Raw genomic sequence first — 23,452 nt, 5'->3', positions numbered from 1 at the left:
TGTTCTCTCTTCTTTATCCAATTTAGACTATTGAGAAACTAATTTCTGCCCTGAAGGATCTGGTAATATGCCATTGAGACTGAGACTTTATGAGTAAATAAGTTATCTCTTTGGCTGCTAAAAGACATCACAGGAGCCTGTAGTATATTTGGAGATTGCATCTTTAAAAAAAATAAAATTGGCTAGTCTATGGTTTCAGGAAAAACTGTGCCCAAAGTCTTATCATTCCCAGGATATAAAGACTAGACCCTTTTGTGATTTGAAAGATACCTAAAGGATCATCCTCATTCCTGTTTGTGCAAGACCTTCTGGGATCTTTCTTGTAAAGACATTCAGCTCCTCTTTCCCTTTGACTTGTTTGGTCTCCATTTTATTCCCAATGAGCTAGTGCTCAGGTTCTTGTCCTGAGTCAATCAAGTTTGAACGTAAAGGACCAGAGAAAAAATGCCTGAATTAAGGAGATACTTTGAGAAGAGGAAGAAAATAAAATGGTTTCTTGGGAATGAAGTATCCTTAAATAGGAAGTCCTGGAATCATGGGGAACTTTCTGTTTTTTATATTCTCTTTACTAGGTAGGGTGCTTTCCACATTGGGCTTAAGATGTATAAGATGGAAAGACAAAGGATAGGTGAACAGGATATTTGAAAGGCTTATCTTTTCTATATGCTGGGTACATATGATGGGCCTATTCTTCAGAAATTCTTTAGTCTCTCACTGCCTGGTTTTCTCTTATTGCTATATCAATATCAATATGAAGAATATGCTCACTAATGAGCTTTTATGATAAGTTCCATCCCTGGTGAACCCAACCATTATACCAGGGGTCTCAAACTCGCGGCCCTCCGTACAACAACATTTTGTGGCCTGCGGCCGGCCTTCAAATATCGAAGTATTCGCGATTATTCGCTTACCGAATAATCGCAATAAAAATCGCATTAGTAAGAAAAAAAATCGCATTAAACATTCGCATACCCGGAGCTTTGCGATTTTTTTTCTTACTAATGCGATTTTTTATTGAGAATATTCAGTCAGTGAAATCCCTTATGCGGCCCTGCCTCACCCCGACTTTGCCTCCTGCGGGCCCCCAGGTAAATTGAGTTTGAGACCCCTGCATTATACCTAGAAACTGCATTGCTCTGACTTCTGAGCAGACTGTAGTCTTGATGGATTCAGCAAATAGTAGATGATCAATGATAATGAGGAGCGATGTTTACTCCAGGCATCCACTGGGCTTCCATAACCTCCTGCAGTTGTTTGTTCCCTTTGGAACTAAGGTTCCTACTCACTCAGTATCTCCTTTCTGGTAACATCACTCCGTGGCTCTTTCAGAACTAAGAGGTAACGTGGCTCTCTGCATAGCTAGTTCCCTTAATACTAATTTCTCAATCCAAATACATCCTTTAGTTTGACAAACAGCTAAAGCAGTGCATGCTAGTAACTAATTAATAACTGGACATCTGAAAAAAACAAACAAACAAACCCCCCTGAGATATGATAGTTGAATTTCTTCAGGGATCAGTATACTCTCCAAGGTCCAACATACTGCTCCTAGATAATGAATTAGCATAGAAAAGATAACAAATAGGTCCACCATGGAGATAAAGTAGGTACTGTTGATAGTAAAATGTAGTAAAATAACTGTAAACCTTCCCCCTAACTTCCTTTACCTAAACTTTCTTTTGAGATGTTAACTTTACCTGGATGATCAGATCCGCCCACACTTGGGATGGGGCGGGCTGTTTTAAATAAAGAATAAAAAGCCAGGCTGCGGGGTGGCAAGAGAGAAACAGAAAGAGGCAGAGGGGAGAGGCAGCAAAACAGCAGAGAAGCAGCAGAGAGCTTGAGAGAGACTCATGGTGGACAGGGCCATGGAATAAAAGCAAGATGAATCCAGTGAAACTTTAACTGACTACTTGTGAATTATTTCTCCACTACCCTTCATCAGACCTATTGGCCTAAGGAGTTAGAAATACGGTGCCTGGAGGTGGTCTCACCTAACACATGGCCTTTATATTTTTAATCTACAAATAACAAGCACCTGGTAATTCTAATTTGTGGCTTTTGAGTATCTCATTATTCTGAAACCACAGTGTAGAAATGCCTGCAGTTGCTGGAGTAAACTGCAAGGTTGCTGTAAACTGCTAGGGCCCGAGGTTGCCAGGGCCCATTGCTGCAGGACTTGCAGGGGTCTGTGGGGCCCAGCTTCCATGTCCAGGGGTTTGTCCAGGTTCAGCTGTCATTACAAGGGGCATGTTCAAGTCCAACTGTCATTACATCAACACAGCTATGTTAAGTGTTCTTCATGAGTGATTTGGGACATCTAGTCTTTTCTCAGCATCAGCATTCATCAAGCTCTATCTTCAGCACTTCTCACTAGTTCTAGATTGAAAACTTTTTGAGGATAGAGCTGTTTTATTTTTTAATATTTTTTGTTTGGGGGCTTACACCTAGCAGTGCTCAGGAGTTATCTCTTGCTATGCACTAAAGAATTATTCCTTTTTTTTTTTTTTTAATATGGAACACTTCACGAATTTGCATGTCATCCTTGCGCAGGAGCCATGCTAATCTTCTCTGTATCGTTCCAATTTTAGTATATGTGTTGCCGAAGCGAGCACTAAAGAATCATTCCTAATAGGCTTAGGGAACCATTTTAGATTCTGGGTGTTGAACCCAGGTGAGAAATAACCCTAGATGTTGTGCTCTAGCCCCAAAGGAGAGAGTTCTTAATGGGAGAGAGTTCTTAATTGGCAGTACAGTGCCAATATAGTATAATTACAATTTACAAAATGAATGGGTACATTATTTTGGACACCACTAATTAAGGGATTGTGAGTAACAATATTCTTAACATCTAATAAATATTAATTATGTATTTACTTTTTGGCAGGCATATACCAAGTGTAAAGAATCAAACATGAATAAAACAAATAGACTCACTACTCTCATCATGTTTAGAACCCAATGGTAGGTATTGGGAATGGGTGAGTGAGAGGTCTGATTAAATTTAACTGTTGCGTTAAAGTTAGAAGAAGAATAAGCAAGCACTAGAAAGAGTTATGTAAAGAATCAGTCCCTTTTCTTCTCGGGTTGTATTTAAGGTTACATACTATACATCCAAAGGCTTCTGAAAATCTTCTAATTTTAATGTATCTTTCAGTATTGTTGTATGGCCCTCCTAGAGAATAGGCATTTTCTTACTACCTAAACTGAAATATTTAAAGAAACTCATAATACAGAGGGTTTTTCATCTTCTGTGATCCAAGAATAAACAAGATAGACAAACTATTGGAAAGACTCAAAAGGAAAATTGCTCAAATAAATCATATCAGAAATAAAAGGGGAGAGATTACAACAGAAACCCAAGAAATGAAAGACATTGTGAGAGCTTATTATGAACAACTGTGCTGTGCTAAGTATTCTGGAAAAAAAGTATGATTTCCAAAACTTAAGGTCTCTGGAGGAGATAGAAAGCCTAAACAGGCCAATCACAGTAAGGAAATTGAAACAGTAATTAAGAATCTGTTCTGGACCAGATAGGTTTATGGGTAAGTTTTATCAAACATTCAGAAAAGAGTTATTACCACTGATCCTTAGACTCTTCTAAAATATTGAAGAGATGGGAATCCTCCTTAATACCTTCTATGAAGCTAACACCATGCTCATTCCCAAAGCTATCAGAGATACTACCAAGAAAGAAAACTACAGACCAACCTCACTGATGAACAAAGATGCAAAAATCCTTAATAAATTCTTAGCTAATTAAATTCAAAACACATCAAACAGATTATACATCATGACCAAGTGGTTTTCAGCCCAGAGATGCAAGGATGTTTCAATATATGCAAATCAATCAACATACTACACTACATCAGTAAAAGGAAAGATATAAACCACATTGTTCTTAATGGCAAAAAAAAAAAAAAAAAAAAAACACCCAAAAAACTGAAAGCATTTCCACTAAGGTCAGGCACTAGGCAAGGATGTTTACTGTCTCCATTCTTATTCAATTTAGTATTAGAGGTCCTAGCAATAGTGATCAGATAAGAGAAGGAAATGAATGTAATCCAAATTGAAAAAGAGGAAGTCAAACTATCACTATTTTCAGATGACATGATGCTATACATCAAAGACCCTAAATAGTCCTCAAAAAACTTCTACAAACAACAAATTTCAGCAAAGCTCCTAGAAATAAATACAGCAAAGTGGCCAGCTATAAAGTCAATACACAGAAGACAACTGCATTCCTTTATACAAAATGACTCAGAGGAGAATAAAATCAACGAGTCTATCCCATTTAAAATAGTGCCCCAAACTATTTTACCTAGGAATCAATCTAACAAGAGAGGTGAGGGACTTATACCATGAGAACTTCAAAATACTTCAGAAAGAAAGTGAAGAGGACCTAAGGAACTGGAAGAACATTCCATGTTTATGGATTGGAAAAATCAATATCATCAAAATGAACATCTCACCTAAATGACTATATAGATTCAATGCAATCCTATTCCAATTCAGACAACATTCTTCAAGGATTTAGAACAAACAAATTAAAATATTATAAATTATAAAACAATAAATTATAAAGTTTGTGTGGAATCATAAAAGACCTAAGATAGCCAAATCCATATTGAAAAACAAGAAACTGGGAGGCACAAAGCCATAGTTATCAACAGAGCACGGTATTGGAACAGAGACATACTTTCAGACCAATGAGTCAGAATAGAATATAATCCAGTGAAAAACTTGCAAGTATATGGCCAATAACTTGAAATGGAATAAAGACAGTCTCTTCAACAAATGATGTTGGAACAACTGGATAACCACATGTAAGAAATTAAAAATTGACCATATCTCAGACCTTACACAAAAGTCAATACAAAGTGGGTTAAAGACCTTGAGATTAGATACATAAAATTTATGGAGAAAAACATAGACAGAACACTTAAAGATTTAGACCTCAAAGAAGTCTTCACTGATAAGATATCAATGGCAAGAATTATAGAATCAAATCTGAGTAAATGGAATTATATCAAACAAAAAGATTCTGTATGGCAAAATAAACACAGCCTAAAATTAGAAGACAGCTAACTAAATGGGAGAAACGTTTGCACTCATAACATCAGATAAAGTTTTGATATCTAGGATATACAAAGTACTCACAAAGGTTAATCCACAAAACTTAATAACCACATCAAAAAATGGGGAGAGGAAATGAACAGACACTTCTCTGAGAAGACCAACAGAGGACCAATTGACACATGAAAAATGCTCATCATCACTTATCCTTCGGGAAATTCAAATTAAGATAACAACGAAATATCATCTAACACCAGTGAGGATGGCACATATCAAAATTACTGAAAACAGTCTCTGTTGGTGGGGATGTAGTGAAAAAGAAACTTATATCCATTCCTGGTAAGAATGATGCTTTATCCAACTCCTATGGAAAACAGTATGGACAGTTCTCAGTAAACTCAAAATTGAGCAGTCATATGACCCAACAATCTCTCTTTTTGGTATGTATTTTAGTACAGAAAAAACATTCATCCGAAAGGATGTATGCACACTGCTATTCATTGCAGCACTTAGTACAATAGTCAAGACTTGGACTCAACCTAGAATCTGTCCACCAACAAAGGAGTGAGTCATGAAGATGAGATACATATATACAATGGAATATTGCATAGCTGTAAAGACTGATGTAATCATACAATTTGCAGCTACACAGATGGAACTGGAAGATATTATGTTAAGTGAAGTGAGCCAGAAAAAGGATAAATAGAGAATGATATCACTTATGTGTAGTATTTAGAATAATTGCATTAAAATGCAATGGTCTAAGTGGAAGTTGTCTTGAATGCCCTTGGCCCCAGAGTATATTAAAGAGAAGGAAAAATAACTGAGCGGAAGAGGAGACACACTAATATGAAAAGATGGGGGCCAAGGGCCAAGTGGTCTCAGGTGAATTGGTAGTTTAAAAAAGGACAGAATTAAATTTCCAAGCCAGAGGCAACAACAGTGGGATCAAAGACCCAAACTTTAAGAATCTAAACTTAGATTATGCCTGTTATACTGTTATACTGGCAGGCTGGGGAGCAAGGGTGGTGAGATGGCATGCACTCTCATGTATCTCCAATAGATATCTTCAATAATTAATGTATTTTATTTTCTATGAGTGCTGTATTTTAAATGAAATAGTTCTGAATTTGAGTCTTTCACAAGTCACATAATGGGTCTGAGACTTTGAACAAGTTGTCTTACAGGTAATTAATACATATCCCATCTTAAAGATGAGGAATTTTCAAAGCAATGTTGATAATATTGGCAATTGTTGACAAAAATTTGGGCTTCAAATGATGCAGTTGGTTACTCAGAGGCATAAAATGTAAAATAGTATAAAGATAAAGATTTAGATTAAATAAAGATAAATATCGATATAGATAAAATAGAATATAAATAAACTGTACTTTATTATTACCATTACCATTTTTACATTATTAATCACTGTTACCATTAATTTACATGTTCACTAATTTGATAAATGTTTCTTAAAAACCTGCTATTACTGACTTTCTTTTTTTTTTGTTTTGTTTTTGGACCACACCCGTTTGACGCTCAGGGGTTACTCCTGGCTATGCAGCTCAGAAATCGCCCCAGGCTTGGGGGGACCACATGGGACGCCGGGGGATCAAACCGTGGTCCGTCCTATGCTAGCGCTTGCAAGGTAAACACCTTAACTCTAGCGCCACCTTCCCGGCCCCTAACCCTGCTATTACTAAGTATTCTTGTGGGCACTTAGGAAACATCAATGACCCAAAGTAAGTGCCTTCATGGAACTTATGTTTAAGTGATTTATTGCTACTATGATAAAGCATTTTGAAAATTATTGTGTTAGTAGCATATCATTCAAAAATATTTGCCCAGATGAGAGGCAGTCATTCTGAAGATCTGCTGAATGGCTCCTTCAATTTTAGCTGATCTTGCCCACATATTGAGTGACTTGTGATAATATCTGCTGTAGCCTCAGCTGTATGACTAAAGAGGTCCTCTGTTTCACATTCTTCATTTTAGACCTAAAAGCTCTAAAGTATTGGTACAGTAAGAACAAGAATGCACACATGCAAGTCTATTTTCTTTTTTGGGGGGGCACCCCTGGTGACGCTGAGGGGTTACTCCTGGCAATTCGCTCAGAAATTGCTCCAGGCTTGGGGGACCATATGTGACGCTGGGCATTGAACCCAGGTCCATCCTAGGCTAGTGCCTGCAAGGCAGATGCCTTACTTACCACTGCTTGCACCACCGCTCCTGCCCCAACAACTCTATTTTCAATCTCTTGTAGCATGTCTGCCAATGTCCCACTGAACACCTGAAGACTTTTGGTCAATAGTTAGATGGGAAAGATTACAAAAGATATGGATACAGGGATGTAGAGTCCATTTTCAGTCATCACTACACAAATAGAAAGTTACAACCCAATGTAAATGTGTGGTATAGATAATATCCAAACCACAGAGCAGCAACAAAGACAAGAGAAACAGACTTCAACAATCTTAACTATTAAGATGGCAGGCTGGTGATGCAGGGGTAGTTGGAAAGGAACTTGGGAACCCTTGTGGATAGAAGAAGTCACTGGTAGTGGGATTGGAGCTGGAATGTCTAGAACTAGTATGTTCTAGATGTCTAGCTAGTATGTCTAGAACCCAACCATAAATACCCTTATAAATCATGGGGCTTTAATAAAACTTAAAAAAAAAGGTACTATCCCAAAATGCATGAACTCATGAGAAGAAGTATGTGATACATTTGAATATGTATAGTTACTCTGCTTCAAGCCTAGTTTTGAAAATAACATTTAAAGGAATATAGCAGACTAATATTAAACAATCCTGTACAGCATCATATTCAGTACACAAGAACTATTTGTTTAAAGGAACCTTCAGTAGGCCTAGAATAATTGACAACAGATAGAGCTGTGAGGTCACATAAATATTTAATAAGTGCAAAAACATAACGTTGGAAGATCAAAGCTCAGAGTTTAATGCAGGCAGCAGTGAGTTGGGCAGGTAAGTGGGAACAAGGTGTGCCCTGTTTCCAGAGGTCAGGAAGTTTAAGACAGCAGGAGAGGCTAATAGGTGACTTGACTGCCAAGAGTCCATGACATCACCTTGATAATTTGAGGGCCTAGACAGCAGCGTAGGATGTTCAAAACCTAAATTTGAGGTCAAGAAAATATTTGGCTGTAAAAAATCCGAGAGAAGATATGAACAACTTGTGTGTGTGTGTGTGTGTGTGTGTGTGTGTGTGTGTGTGTGTGTGAGAGAGAGAGAGAGAGAGAGAGAGAGAGAGAGAGAGAGAGAGAGAGAGTATAGGTATTATACATACGTATTTCTATTTTTGTTTTGTTTTGTTTGGTTTTGGTTTTGGTTTTTGGGCCACACCTGGTGGCGGCACCCAGTGCACCTGCTGTGTACTCAAAAATCACTCCTGGCAGACTGGGGGGAGCATGTGGGATGCTGGGAATAGAACTGGGGTCCATTGGACCCAAACTCTTGGAAGAAAATATTAATGTGATTGCATATATCCTACTATGGATTTAATCTTGTTGCACACATTCCATTCATATGTTGAAATACTAACTTCCAGAACTTGAGAATGTAACTTGATTTGGAAATACAGTCATTGAAGGTATAATTAATTTAGGATGAGGTTTTACTGGAGTAGAGTGAATCCTTCTTCCAGCATGACTGCTATCTTTACATGAGAGGATATTTGGAGCAATCCTTGAGAAGATAGCAGTTATGTTGTTATAGTCCAAGGACAGTTAATGATATCAGAATCTGAAGGAATCAAAACAACGATCCTCTCCTAAAAAGTTGCAGAGGGAGATGGGCATGCTAATACCTTCATCTTATGCTTTCAGTCCCCAGAGACGTGAAACATATTTCTAATGTTTAGTTAACTCAGATTGTGGTGTTTTATGATAGAAGCCCTTACAAGTTACTCATTACTCAAATGGCTGTAAATATTTGGGAAAGCATAATGTGACATTAGCTGAATATAGGAACACTTGGTATTTAATAGGAAAGTCTGTGAGTTTCTGCAAGGTTATTTATTCTAGTCATAGCAATTGTTATTTGTTAGTCGGTTTTACAGACTAGACAAAAGAGGATGTTATTCTGTCCAACTCAATCTTCTTTACTAGACTGGAGAATTTATTTTCCACTTACTGTGTATATAGTTAGCTTTTCTAGAACCCTCTGGAAATTACCTCCAGCCAATATAAACTCCTTTATCAGGGATGCTATGTCTCCCTGAATGCAATAGTATGATGCCTTTGGAATCCTAACTTTGTGATGTCATTTGTGCTTCAGAATTCTCTATTGCATTAGGATATAGTTTTTTTTTTTCTGAACCCACAATTTTGCATGGCTCCTTCACCTGCCTGACTGAATCACCCATTCTTCCAAGAACTCACCCTCACTAACTCGCCCTCCTGTGACAGGTTTTTCTCCTGGGTAACTTGATCTTATTAGTCATTAGTGTCTTCTTGGATAAATGGGAAAGAGCCGCGTCATCCAATGACCACAGGAGAATCTGGAGAAGAAACACATGAGGCAGGGTAGGGCCAAGGTTGAATGAGGCCAATTTCTAGGTGTGCCTCAAGTCTTTGAGGTTATAGAGTTGATGCATCCACTTGCTTCTTCATCTGCCGCCTGTATAGAGTCATCAGCCTATGAGGGTGTCTCTCTCTGTACTCATTATGGATGTATTGACCTTGTTCTCATAGCCGTCTTCTCATTGATTCCATCCTGAACTTTCCAAACGAAGGCCAGGTGTTCAAGAAGACTTGTGAAAGAATTCCTTTCTCAATCAGGTGAACTATTGGAGCTGGTCTGGCCAGCAGTTTCTTTTCAAAAGTGACCTTGTTTGCCCTGTTTTTTTGGCACTGGCATTGGCATTCACCAGAAAAACCCATTCAACTTGACAAAGAAGCCCTTGGTGACCACTTTTGCCTCACATGAACCCTTGGTAGAGAAAGAATAAAGGAGACAAAATGGAGTGACTCAGACACGATGCGCCTATATGTTGAAAGAGAAATGAAAGTTTGAGGAGGCAAGACAAAAAAATCCAAAGAAAAAAGTTCAGGCAAAACCAATATGGACCGTATGAGCATGTTATCTTTGCTAAGATTCCTATTTATTTATTTGCTTATTTTGGTTTTGGGGACACACCCGGCATTGCTCAGAGGTTACACTTGGCTCTGCGCTCAAAAGTTGCTCCTGCCAGGCTTGGGGCACCACATGGGATGTTGGGATTTGAACCACCGTCCTTCCTGGATCAGCTGCTTTCAAGGCAAATGCCCTACCGCTGTGCTATCTCTCTGGTCCCAGCTGAGATTCCTTTTTATGATGTTTCTTTGTCCACTTTTAAGGGGACTGATGCAAATTTTGTTCTATATAAGTTATATGAAGCCGTATCTCAAAGTTATGAGTTCAAACATGTTAATGATGTGAAAAATTCATCATTGGTCATTCAGTTCATTTTCTTAGTAGGAAGCTTTCTTACAGAATCAAACATATCTTCTAGGAATAAGATATTTTATGACTTTATAAAAATGCACACATGTGTGAATGTGTATGTCTGTGTGTTTTCTAGGAATCAAACCTAGAACTTTTATGACTTTTATGGCAAGTACTATACAGTTCAGCTATATCCTTGGCTCCAAGATTGAACATTTTTTTGATTTTGCTTTTGGGCCACATCTGGTGGCTCTCAAGGGTTCTTCTGGCTCTCTGCTCAGAAATCATTCCTGGCAGGCTTGGAGACCATACAGGATGTCAGAGATTGAACCTGCGTTGACTGTGTGAAGGCCAATATCCTCCCTACTGTGGTATTGCTCCAGCCCCCTTGCCTAAACCTTTTTATTTGGATTTTTTGGGTCAATTTTCTTTCATCTCTAGGATTTCTTACTACTTGGTTAAATCCCTTGCCGTACTAACTTTTCAACCTCATAAACATTTTTAAAATTTGAGTCATTGTAATGTAGGAGAATGGTAAACTCTCAAAGCACAAACTCAAGACTGAAGCATAAGATCTAAGCTACAAATACCAAACTGTATTGTGCTTGTCAAGATGACAAAGAGGGGCTGAGAGGTAGGGGATGATGGAGGATGGGAATACTGGTGATGAATGTTGACACTGGTGGTAGGATTGGTGTTGAAATATTATATGTCTGAGAACTATCATAACAACGTGAATGAACGAGGGAAGTAGAAAGCCTGTCTAGAGAACAGGTGGGATGGGGTGAGAAGGAGGGAGATTTGGGATACTGGTGATGGGAATGTTGAACTGGTGAAGGGGGCTGTTCCTTACATGACTGAAACCCAACTACAATCATGTTTGTAATCAAGGTGTTTAAATAAAGATAAAAAAAGAAATATTATATATCTAAAACTTAACTATCCTAACTGTCCTTCCCCTTTGTGGCAAATATTTTGCTAAGTTATGTTATGTTATGCTACTATATTATGTTATGTTAATTTACCTCATTATGTTAATCAATTTTGTCTCTTGAATAAATTCTTTTTTTTTTTTTTTTTTTGGTTTTTGGGCCACACCCTGTGATGCTCAGGGGTTACTCCTGGCTATGCGCTCAGAAGTTGCTCCTGGCAACATATGGGGACCATATGGGACGCCGGGGGATCGAACCGCGGTCCGTCCTAGGCTAGCGCAGGCAAGGCAGGCACCTTACCTCCAGCGCCACCGCCTGGCCCCTTGAATAAATTCTTACAATGAAAAAAAAAAAAAGAATTTGTCCTTCAGGCCTTCTTTTCTCTTGTCTTTGGAGATTCTTTTCCTACTAGGCTTCTCTATATATCTAAAATGAGTGCCATCATTCCCTCGACCTCTGCCTCATTTCACTCAGCATGATACTTCATGTGTATTTATCTATCAGAAAATTTCACGAGTTTGTTTTTCTAATGGCTGTGTAGTAATCCATTGTGTAGATGTACAATATAGCTTCTGTGTCCAATCTTTTGTATCCAATCGAGCATTTAGATCATTTCCAGATTTTGTCTGTTATGAATAGAGTTGCAATGAACATAGAAATGTAGATGCTTTTCTGCACTTTTATTTGTTCCTAAGGGTATATTCCTAGGCACTGGGTCAATGAAGACTTAAATTCCTAGATATTTGACCAATGTCCATTCTTTTCCAAAAAGGCTGGACCAGCTGGCATTCCCACCAGCAGTCCACAAGGATCCCTTAATCCCACTCCCACCCATAACACTTACACTAGTTGTTATTGTTGTTCTTTGCGATGAGTGCCAGTCTCTCTAGTGTGAAGTAGTATCATTATTGTTGTTTTGATTTGCATTTTTCTGATGATTAGTGACATAGATTGTGCAATGCATTTTGGCCATTTAGATTTTTTCTTCCCATTTTTAATATATATATATATATGTACATATATATACACATATATATGTTTCTGTTTTGTTTTTTGTTTTTTTGGGTCACACCCGGTGACACTCAGAGTTTACTCCTGGCTATGTGCTCAGAAAAAGCTCCTGGCTTGGGGGAACCATATGGGACTCTGGGGATCGAACCAAGGTCCATCCTGGAGCAGCCATGTGCAAGGCAAGTGCCCTGCCACTGCACCACTGCTCAGGCCCCTGGAGTTTTATATTTTTTACATGTAAAGATTTTTACCATATAAATATTTCTTTTATATCTTTGAGTTTAATCCTTTATTGGAGAAGTGGCAGGGAATTTCTCTTAGCATGTGGATTATCTTTGTCTTCTGATCTTCATTTCCTTTGAAGTATATAAACTTCTGACTTTAATGAGTCCCATTTATTTATCTTTGCTTCTACTTGCTTGTGTAGTGGTGTTTCATCTTTAAAGATGCCTCCATTTTTAGTGTCATAGAGAATTCTGCTTGTTTGCCTCTATGCTCTTTATGGACTCAGGTATGATAACAAGATTTTGAATCCAAATCCATTTTGACTTAGCTTTTGTACCTGGTGTTAGGAAGCAGTCTAAGCTATTTACAAATAATTAAAGAGCAGAGAGAAATAAAAAATTCCATTCATGGGCCCGGAGAGATAGCACAGCGGCGTTTGCCTTGCAAGCAGCCAATCCAGGACCAAAGGTGGTTGGTTAGAATCCCGGTGTCCCATATGGTCTCCCATGCCTGCCAGGAGCTATTTCTGAGCAGACAGCCAGGAGTAACCCATGAGCACCGCCAGGTGTGACCCAAAAACAAAACAACAACAACAACAACAAAAATTCCATTCATTATCTTAGGAAATCAAATACCTAGAAATCATTTTAACCAAAGATAAAAGACCTATACAAAGATAACTATAAAACCTTACTTAAAGAAATAAAAGAAGAAATGAGAAAATAGAAATACATTTCCTGCTCATGGATTGGATGGATTAGAAGCATCAAAATGGCAGTATTCCTCAAAGCATTATATAGATTCAATGTAGCCCCTCCCTATGAGGCTATCTGCCACTCCATGCAGCATAGACACTTCCATTTTAGGGGAAGCACACCACCAGATGTGTCTATTGGCTTTCCTGACGAAGTGAGCTGATATTCCCCCAAGAAATATTTTAGCCAGCAGGTCCATTGGTGGACATTAATTATACCCCCGATGTGGATTACTGACGATATTTCTGATATTCATGACATGATAGTGACATTATAATTTCTTTCTTACCACCTGGCACATTCTCTCCCTTGCAAAAATACAGGCCAAAATTACAGGCCTCAGTCTATGACTCACGGAAATATTCAGCACCAAAAACTGCTAAAGTTCCCTGCTGGCAAAGTAAATTTACAACTCAAAGACAAGTCAAGCTACCTGCAACCTGCTTCAGCTTCCAGGTGGTAAACCAATGGTTCCTATCTTCCTTGCTAGTTGCTATGGGCTAGTCCCCAAATTGTAGCAAAAGAAGTTTCTCATCCTTTGTCATAAGAATCTCCTTTCTAAACTAGAACACTCCCTTCTCCTTATGTTATTTCCTCCCTTTTAGCTCGGGATTCTTTTCACCTGTATTGGTAGTTTTTGATATGTATATTCTAGGACCTGCTATCATTGTGTTCCTTCTCCTAAGACTCCCCACCTTTTGTCAGCGCGGAAATGCCTTTTATACCAGAAACTTGTATATATTTACCAGCATGAAGAGTAAAATTGTCTCACGTCTATTGAAGATGCGGGTCCTCATACAATTTATTTTGTGTGGTTTCATTATTTCATATTTCATACTCGGCCGCTTGTGTACCTGTTTTCCTCTCGTGAAGGATTTGCTCCCCACTAGAGATGCTGAAGTAAGGCTGCAGCTACCCATGACATTTTTTTTTTAAATAAATAGACCAAACATTTATCTAAAAAAAAATCTTCAAGAATAGTCAATGCAATCTTTGGGAAAAAGAAGATGGGAGGCACCACTTTTCTCAACTTCTAACTGTACTACAAAGCATTAGTAACTAAAATAGCATGGTACTGCAATACAGACCCTCAAATCAGTGGAATAAAGGTGAAAATCCAGAGATAAACTCTCAAGCATATGATTAATAAATTTTCAATAAAAGAGCAAAAATATGAAGTTAAGCAAGCAAAGTCTCTTTAACAATTGGAGTTGGCAGGACTGGAGTGGTAGCGCAGCAATAGGGCACTTATCCTGCGCACACTAAACTAGGACGGACCACACAGTTCCATCCCCTAGCATCCCAGATGGTCTCCCAAACCAGGAGCGATTTCTGAGCACATAGCCAGGAGTAACCGGATGTGGCCCCAAAACCAACCAACCAACCAACCAACCAACCAACCAACCAACCAACCAACCAACCAAACAAACAAACAAATTAGTTGGTGTTGGAAAATCTGGTTGGTCACACGCAAAAAATAAATTTTTCTTTTTTTACTGAAAACTTTATATTTTGTTTGTTTTTATAAGTAATTAAAATGATTATGATTAACAAAGGTATTGATATTTAAGTTTTGGACATCTAATGTTCTAGCACCAATCTTACCACCAATGTCAACCTCCCTCTACCAGTGCTATTTTTGCCTGTTTATTTTTTGGGAAGTTAGTTACTCTTCAGAGAAACAAATGATGAATATGATTCTGTTTGTTGCCTTACTTTCAGTTTTGATTATAGTATTTATTTTTGGCATGAGAATACCTGTTTTTTTGTGTGATTGAATATTTAATCAATTCCTGTTTTACATTTTCTAATAACTTATAAAAATTTAATGTTAAAACAATTTTTGGTTACCTTGGTGGTATTAAGTGTTTACTACCTTTGGCTCTGTGCTCAGGGTTTATGACTGAATGTGTGCTCAAGGATCACTCAGGGTGGGTCTTGAGGTAAAGTTATGGGATCGAACCAGGGTTAGTTGCATGCAAGGCAAGTGACTTGCCTGATGTACTATTACTCTGGCTACAAATATTAAATTTTTTATTCTTTATTGTCATTTTTTGTACATATGTTATATTTGGAATTTTATTGTAAGTAACAGTGTAATTATACAATCTTGTTGCTTTCTTTTCTCCTAGAAAGATTGTTGTCTGAAACCTATAACATATTTTGTCTTAGAAAAACTGATTGGAAACATTTATACAATTAAATTCCTCTTTTGGGGGGAGTCTGTTTTATTTCTAAATATTTTATTTATTTGATTCTCACTATTGTAATAATTTTATATTTATAATATGCCTTATTTTTGAAGGGCTTTTCTTTCATCAATTTTCTGCTTTAGAACAAATTTTTCTGACTAAAACTGCTTAAAATGTGTGTGTGTTTTAATATGGTTGTTAAACATAATCTTGCATCACTTTAAAACTGGTTTCTGGGGCTCGGAGAGATAGCACAGTGGCATTTGCCTTGCAAGCAGCCGATTTAGGACCAAAGGTGGTTGGTTCGAATCCCAGTGTCCCATATGGTCCCCCGTACCTGCCAGGAGCTATTTCTGAGCAGACAGCCAGGAGTGACCCCTGAGCACTGCCGGGTGTGGCCCAAAAACCAACAAAACAAAACAAAACAAAACAAAAACTGGCTTCTGTTTGTATTCTCCTTCAATGCTTCTTCAATGCCTTCCGGTGCTATATGAAACTAAATTAGTCTCCGGGAGGATAAGAGATCAGAACAGTCATCCCAGCTTGTCCTAGACCAACTACTAGTCTCTGACTAACTTTCAAGCTGACCAGAGGCACAGACCAGTCTAAGATCAGAATTAAACAATTAAATCTAAATTGGTGGAATTGCTCAGGTAACCTATAGAGTTCTTACTTTTTTAAAAAAAAATAATATATTTAAGCACCATGCTTACAAACATGTTTGTAATTGGGTTTCAGCTATACAAAGAACACACCTCCTTCACCAGTGCAGCATTCCCATCACCAATGCCCCATCTCCCTCTCTTAGTTTGTTGGTTGCCTGTCTTTTTGACAGCATTTTATTTCTCTCACTCACTATCATTGTCATGATAGCTGTTAGTGTAGTTATTATTGTTGTTAGTTCTCTAGCTGTACTCACTACTCTTTGTAGTAAGTTTCAGACTGTGGGCTGGTCCTTCCAATGCTTATCTCTATTGTCTCTGGGTATTATTAGCATATTGTCTTATTTTTCTTAAATTTCACAGATGAGTGAGACTATTCTGTGCCTATCTCTGACTTATTTCACTCAGCATAATAGTTTCCATTCCCATCCATGTATAGGAAAATTTCATGATTTCCTTTTTTTTCTGATGGCTGATAGTATTTCATTGTGTATATGCACCACAGTTTCTTTAGTCACTCACCTGTTGTCAGGCATCTGGGTTCTTTCCAGACTCTGGCTATTGTAAATAGAACTGCAGTGAATATAGATGTGCAGAAGGCAGACATGGGTTTGTATGCAGGATACTCCTCTATGTTTGCCTAATCTATACTGTAAATAAGCCATGCCTATATTATATATAACCCCTCTCATATATTATTCTTCCCCCTCATTCAGAACTTCTTCTATCCTCTCATGCCCTCAATCCTGCTCCATTATCTTTCCCTATTTAAACCTCTTTACCGTCAGTTCTTAATTCCTTAGGAACTATGACTGACAACCATGACTTGCCCGAACAAGTCACCATCCAGCTCCCAAAGTGAAAGAACACCCTCTTAGTCCCACATCTCTCACTCTGGCAAGAAGCTGAAACCACTACTCCTGCTGGCTCATTCTATGTGGCCCTCTTTCTCACACACACACATGCCCAACATGGACTGGTGCATGCTACCGGATTCAGCTCAAGAAGGACCCCCAGCTCTAGGACACTACCCAACCCCTTATTACTACAAACCATTTCTCAGTCTCAATTAGACCATGGTGTGGGACAAAAATGTGTCCTGGATCTCATTCCTCCCCAAGACTACCTCAAAGGACTGAATGAGGATATTTATATTTTCTACATTTGTTTACTCCCTTAATAGTTACTTAATGTGCCTACTTCCAAATGTAAAGATGTAAAGGTAGCCTCCTCCATCCCTTTTTTTAAAAATATTCTTTGATTTATTTTAAGTTTTTATTCATATATTTATTGATTTATTTTTGCCTGTTCTGTTTCTGCTTAGTATGAATTCTAAAAGAAAATTCTTACTTGGTATAAAAGCTCAGGTCAAAACCAGGGCACAGAGATTGTATAGCCTGACATTTTTACTCCCCAGTACACCAACAATATAATACAGCATCATTCCTTTTCGCATAGGCACACTAAAATGATTTCAAACATGTTTATCATTGGATTTTAGTATCAGTTTTAACTCTGTCAACCAAACTCAATAGCCTCTATTTTTTCAGTCTCTTTCATGATATGATTCGGCCATGTGACTAAATTCTAGACCAGAACTACCTCTTATACTTGATCCTTTAGGGTTTCGTTCATTTTCTACAGGGTTGATGCAAGACTCAAGGATCTTTGAGGCCCCATGTTGATGACAGAAAAACACAATTAAAGATACATTAAGAACTTAGTATCCTTGGGGCTGGAGTGGTGGTGTGGAGTGGTAAAATGTCTGCCTTGCTGGTGCTAGCTTAGGACGGACCATGGTTTGATCATCTGGCATCCCATATTGTTCTCCAAGCAAGGGGTGATTTCTGAGTGCATAGCCAGGAATAACCCTTGAGCATCACTGGGTGTGGCCCACCAAAAAAATTCCAAAAAAAGAACTTAGAATCTTCAAAATATCCTACCTTCTACTAATTTTGCATTTAACATAATAAAGAATAAATTTCTGTTATGTTGTAGCTATAATGTAAAAACATGCCAATTTTTTGACATTGACTTACTAATATACTTGTATAAGGACATTATACCGAAATTTGCTATGTTGATTGACATCACTGGATCAAAATTTCATCATATGTAATTTCATAGAAGACATATTTTGATTGCCCTAAATTCAAATCAGGTAATACTGATACATTTATTTAAATAATTAAAGTTATTGAGAGTTATAGCACAGTGTAGGGAGTTTGCCTTGCACACAGAAGGATGGTGGTTCAAATCCCGGCATCCCATATGGTCCCCCAAACCTGCCAGGAGCAATTTCTGAGCTTAGAGCCAGGAGTAACCCCTGAATACTGCTGGGTGTGACCCAAAAACCAAAAAAAAGAAGAATTAGTTATTTATAGTTAGATATTCTGAGTTAACCTATCTGAGAAAGAGGCTGCTTGGGATAAGCGACTTGAGAAGATTCCTTAGAAAATGTAAATCATCAACATCATATTTCAGGGGGGGAAAAGACTATCTAGAAAGAAGGAAGATAGGCATTTGCAGAGCGAGAAATAGATTACTATTAATTTTGGCACCAAGGATCCAATGGCTTTGATCCTCCCATACCCTCACTCTCCCTGCCTGCCTTAGGGATACTTATTTTACTTCTCTCTCTCTCTTTCCTTTTTTGACACTGGTTTTCACTATTGCTAATGAAGGGGGTACCATGAATATCACTTTATTCTATTTCAGCATCCAGTTTTTGTCCAGAGTGATCAGTTCCAACTGTCATTGTTGAACACCATCTTGATAAAAGACACAGGACCATATTCCTTTTTTTTTTTTGAGGGGGGGGGAGCTTGAGTCACACCAGAGGCACTCAGAGGTTACTCCTGGCTCTGTGCTCAGAAATCACTCTGCCTTGGGATACCAGGGATTGAACCTGGGTCTCTCCTGGATCAGCCACGTGCAAGACAAATGCCCTACTGTTGTGCTACCACTCCAGGCGCATGGACCATATTCTTAAATGGTATAAAGAGATATAGGGGAGTAGGGTAGTCTTTGATCTCCCAATAGTTGGAGCTTATTTTGGAGATTCTAAACCTATGTGTATCTCTTTGGGATACTGCTCTGATGGAGAAATAGATGCAAAATTCAATTTAGGATAAAATATCTAGTCTTAATTTTGGTCATTCTGCAATCAGAGGGCATGATTACATGTTGCCAGAGTCTAATATTCCAATTTACTCACCTTCTTATGAAGAAGGCACATTTCCATCACACAGTAGTATGTGTAGAAGTCCTATTTTCATGCTTCTACTCTCTGAGGAGACTCCGTAGTGCAAGTGGCAGGTCCCAGAGGGCTGATAACAGAAAGGGACATTTAAAAGTCTAATGGGGGGGGGGCAGAGAGATAGCACAGTGATGTTTGCCTTGCAAGCAGCCAATCCAGGACTGAAGGTGATCGGTTTGAATCCTGGCGTCCCATATGTTCCCCCGTGCCTGCCAGGAGCTATTTCTGAGCAGATAACCAGGAGTAACCCCTGAGCACCACCAGGTGTGGCCTAAAAACCAAAAAAAAAAAAAAAAAAAGTCTACTTGGGTCATAGTGTTAGTACAGCTGGTAAGGCACTTGCCTTGCAAGTGGCAGGCCCACGTTTAATATTGTTCAATATTCAGGACTATTAAACCTAGAGTTACATCTAAGTGCAGAGCCAGGAGTAAGTCCTGAGCACTGCTCATTTCCCTGAGCAATAAGTTAGATTACTCTATCTCATTGGGAAAGCATACCAATTTTTCACTGGTAAAAATACCAAACTTCCTGAAATTCTCATTCTTTTGACCAAATTAAAATTGCACAGTTGGATGGAGAGAAATGAATTATATTAACCTATCCATAAAAATGCCATTAACAATATGATTATATTCTGATTCAAATAGGTCTGTAAAATCAGTTTATATGTAGATGTGACTTCCTATACAGTGGTCCTCTCTGACTGCCAAGCCTAATCCATAAACAATTCATCTATACAATGTATACAGCCCCTCTGATATATTTCCCCTCCTCCACACCAGAGCCCCTTCTACTCCCTCATCTCCCAATCCAGATTCGTTATCTTCTCCTTAATTAACCCTCTTTACCCTCAGTTCTTCAATTTGTTAGGCACCAAGACTGACCTCCTGCCCCAACAGATTCTGCCCTTTCGCCACCCCTACAAAGCTCATTATTACTCCTTAACTCTCTCATCCCCAACCATCTGTACCCCACATTTACCCTTTTAAACTTCAGTACTACACAGTCCTAATCACAGACCAAAGTTGTGTATTGGATTTAACAACCCCCAACTATTTCAAAAGACATAAAATGGACACCTAAGTCTTTTGAATATTTTATGTGTATTTTCTTTAACAGATATAACTCTTTCTCAATATTCTTCTACTGTGATGATTTTACTCACTTTTTGTCTTGTCTTCTCTTTGTGAGCTGTTCAATAAGGAATTTTGGTGGAAGAGTCCCTCAGTTTAATGCTTATGATTGAACCATGTCTTGGGGATTGTTGGACTTGTTCTTATGGTCCCCATATGTGCCGATAATGCCATGTGGCATTGTTCCTTGTTTGCATAGGCACATTAAAATGGGAAAATACTATACATATAAATAAGTTCTTATCTAATAGAGATTGGAACACACAAATCTCATAGTGCAATGGGACCTTATACCCTGAACATTGATATAATGACCTGGCACAGGCCTCAGAAGAATGGGCATCCTCCATTCACCCCTGAACCAGGGAAGCTATCTACGAAACATCCAAGGTTTTTTATAACAATACCTGGAAGAAATCCTCTGCCAGGGAAGACCCTAGCATGGCTCTGTCATCAACCTGCTCAAAAGAGACTTCCCTTAACACTAAGAAGACTTGACAACAACAACGACCTGCTTACAAGACAGGGTTCTCTGCATTGCCCTTTAATTGTGAGGTGAAATGAGAGGATGTGCTGCACCATCCTGACTGCAATATAGGATATGCAGATTCCAGGATCTTTAATACAGAAACATGATACCAACAACAGAGACTGTGTGAAAAATAAAAGTGTATTGGCACTACAGACAATGACCTGGATTGGACAAACTAGTTTGCCTGAAGCCTAGAGTTGGTCTTATGCCAGGAAACTTCAGGGGTAGGGTCTCCTTGTATTTAGGCCAAGGCTTTTCCTTTCCATGCCCCTCATATTTTGGCGGGCCTATGCAAACAATAATTGCCACTCTAACACCATTTTTACTGTGCTCCTTTGACTCTAATCCTTAAGAAAAACAACCCACTTAAACTTTTGAGTTTCACTTAAACTAATATGCATGTGCATGGAAATATAAAAAAGTACTTTGCCTTCAATATTTAAGGAGTTACATAAGCTTTATGTCTTTAGTTTGCTTTGTGTGCTGCTAAGAAATATTATGTACTACAATCTGGGGACTTGAGGGACAAAGTAATTGTACATGGGTTTTGTTTTATTTTTCTTAATGTTCTTTGGCTGAAAGTTCAAAATTAAGATATCAGCAATGGGACTTCTGAGAATTCTGTTTATGGGTGATTGTCCTTTCACTGTAACTTTACCTTGTCCTCTTTCTTTGCATCTTTGTTCTCATAATTAAAAATAACAAATTAAAAAAATGCAAAATAAAACCAATATAATTATATTCTGAAAGCATGAATCTAACTGTCCTTACCAACAACATCCAGAGTTCCTGGTGGTTTTTTTTTTTTTTTTATAAATAGTAAAATAATTATTTTCCAAGGGTCTAATTTTGATCTAATACCTTCTTTATTTTGCTAGTTTTTTTTAAATAAGGATTATCTAATTCCTGACAAATGTATCTCTTAAAATGTGATGCATAAGCTTCAGATGCACTACTATAGAAAAGCATTTTCCAGTTTTGTGGCTTAGACTGAAAGATGGTGCAGAGGGGAAAGTCATGTATTTTGTATGCTGCTGACCCTGAGTTCAATCCCCAACATCCCACATGGTACCCAGATCATAGCCGAGTGCTCCTGAGCCCAGGACCAGGTATAAGCAGAGAACATAGCTTGGGTGGTCCAAAAACTTTTGTGACTATACATACTACTTGGGTAGAAATGTGTATTGTGTATATGTGTGGAATAAGCAAAAGAATCTATAATAACATACTGAGAGTAAAGCAGAAAATGTTGATATATATTTAGACTTTTGGATTAAAATGTTTCTACAACTGTAAATTATGACTTTCTAAAGGATGAATTTAATAGAGCATTTATCAAGTTTATTTGCTTACAGAATACATTATAGATTTCACATGAAAAATTAAACCAGAGAGTGAGAATTAATGTGCTGCAGAACTCAGAGATGAGGAGGTAGAAGTTTTTGTGTTTGTTTTTTGGGCCACACCTGGTGACACTCAGGAGTTACTGCAGGCTATGCACGCAGAAATTGCTCCTGGCTTGGAGGACATACGGGATGCCAGGAATCAAACCAAGGTCTGTCCTGGATTAGCCACATAAAAGGCAAAGGCCTTACTGCTGCATTATCGCTATGGCCCCCGAGGAGGTAGAAATTTTAATACAAGCAATAACACTATGAACTGAGTCAATAGCATTTGTATAGAGTATGGAATCTTGCTGAGTTTTGGTAACACTTTAAAGGCAAAAAGAAGTGGCCATTTCAGATGGAAAAAAATTTAACAGAGTTATTAGAGACCATGTGAATTATTTTCCTAAAGCTAAAGAAATAAAGGCTGTATAAGGCTGATGATTTTTAAAATAATAACTTTTTGTTGATTATAACAGTAAATTGAAAATTTTTTTTCAAAATGCATAAAGGATAAAAAACTACATAGACATAATATACTATTGGCAGTAATAAGGTTTTATAAAAATACTTTTTGAAATTTAAGGTTTTTATTTTTTAATACTTTGACAACTTAAGCAGGGAACAAAGACATAACTGAGCAATAATGTACGCATTCTTTAAATGTGCCCAAATATTTTTCTACTGAATGAAGCTTTCTTTCTTTCTTTCTTTCTTTCTTTCTTTCTTTCTTTCTTTCTTTCTTTCTTTCTTTCTTTCTTTCTTTCTTTCTTTCTTTCTTTCTTTCTTTCTTTCTTTCTTTCTTTCTTTCTTTCTTTCTTTCTTTCTTTCTTTCTTTCTTTCTTT

General features: G+C 37.9%; 1 non-coding gene across 1 annotated transcript; it reads right to left on the bottom strand.

The window, feature by feature from the left end:
• Positions 1-2,508: 2,508 nt before the first annotated feature.
• On the bottom strand, positions 2,509-2,615 carry LOC126019788 (U6 spliceosomal RNA). The gene has a single exon (XR_007499410.1). It is a non-coding gene; the product is annotated as a U6 spliceosomal RNA (small nuclear RNA).
• Positions 2,616-23,452: the final 20,837 nt, after the last annotated feature.

This window comes from Suncus etruscus, chromosome 9 (genome assembly GCF_024139225.1).
Source record: "Suncus etruscus isolate mSunEtr1 chromosome 9, mSunEtr1.pri.cur, whole genome shotgun sequence".
Taxonomy (NCBI): Eukaryota; Metazoa; Chordata; class Mammalia; order Eulipotyphla; family Soricidae; genus Suncus; species Suncus etruscus.
The sequence above is the reverse complement of the archived record's forward strand: the minus strand, read 5'-3'. Positions and strand labels throughout refer to the sequence as shown.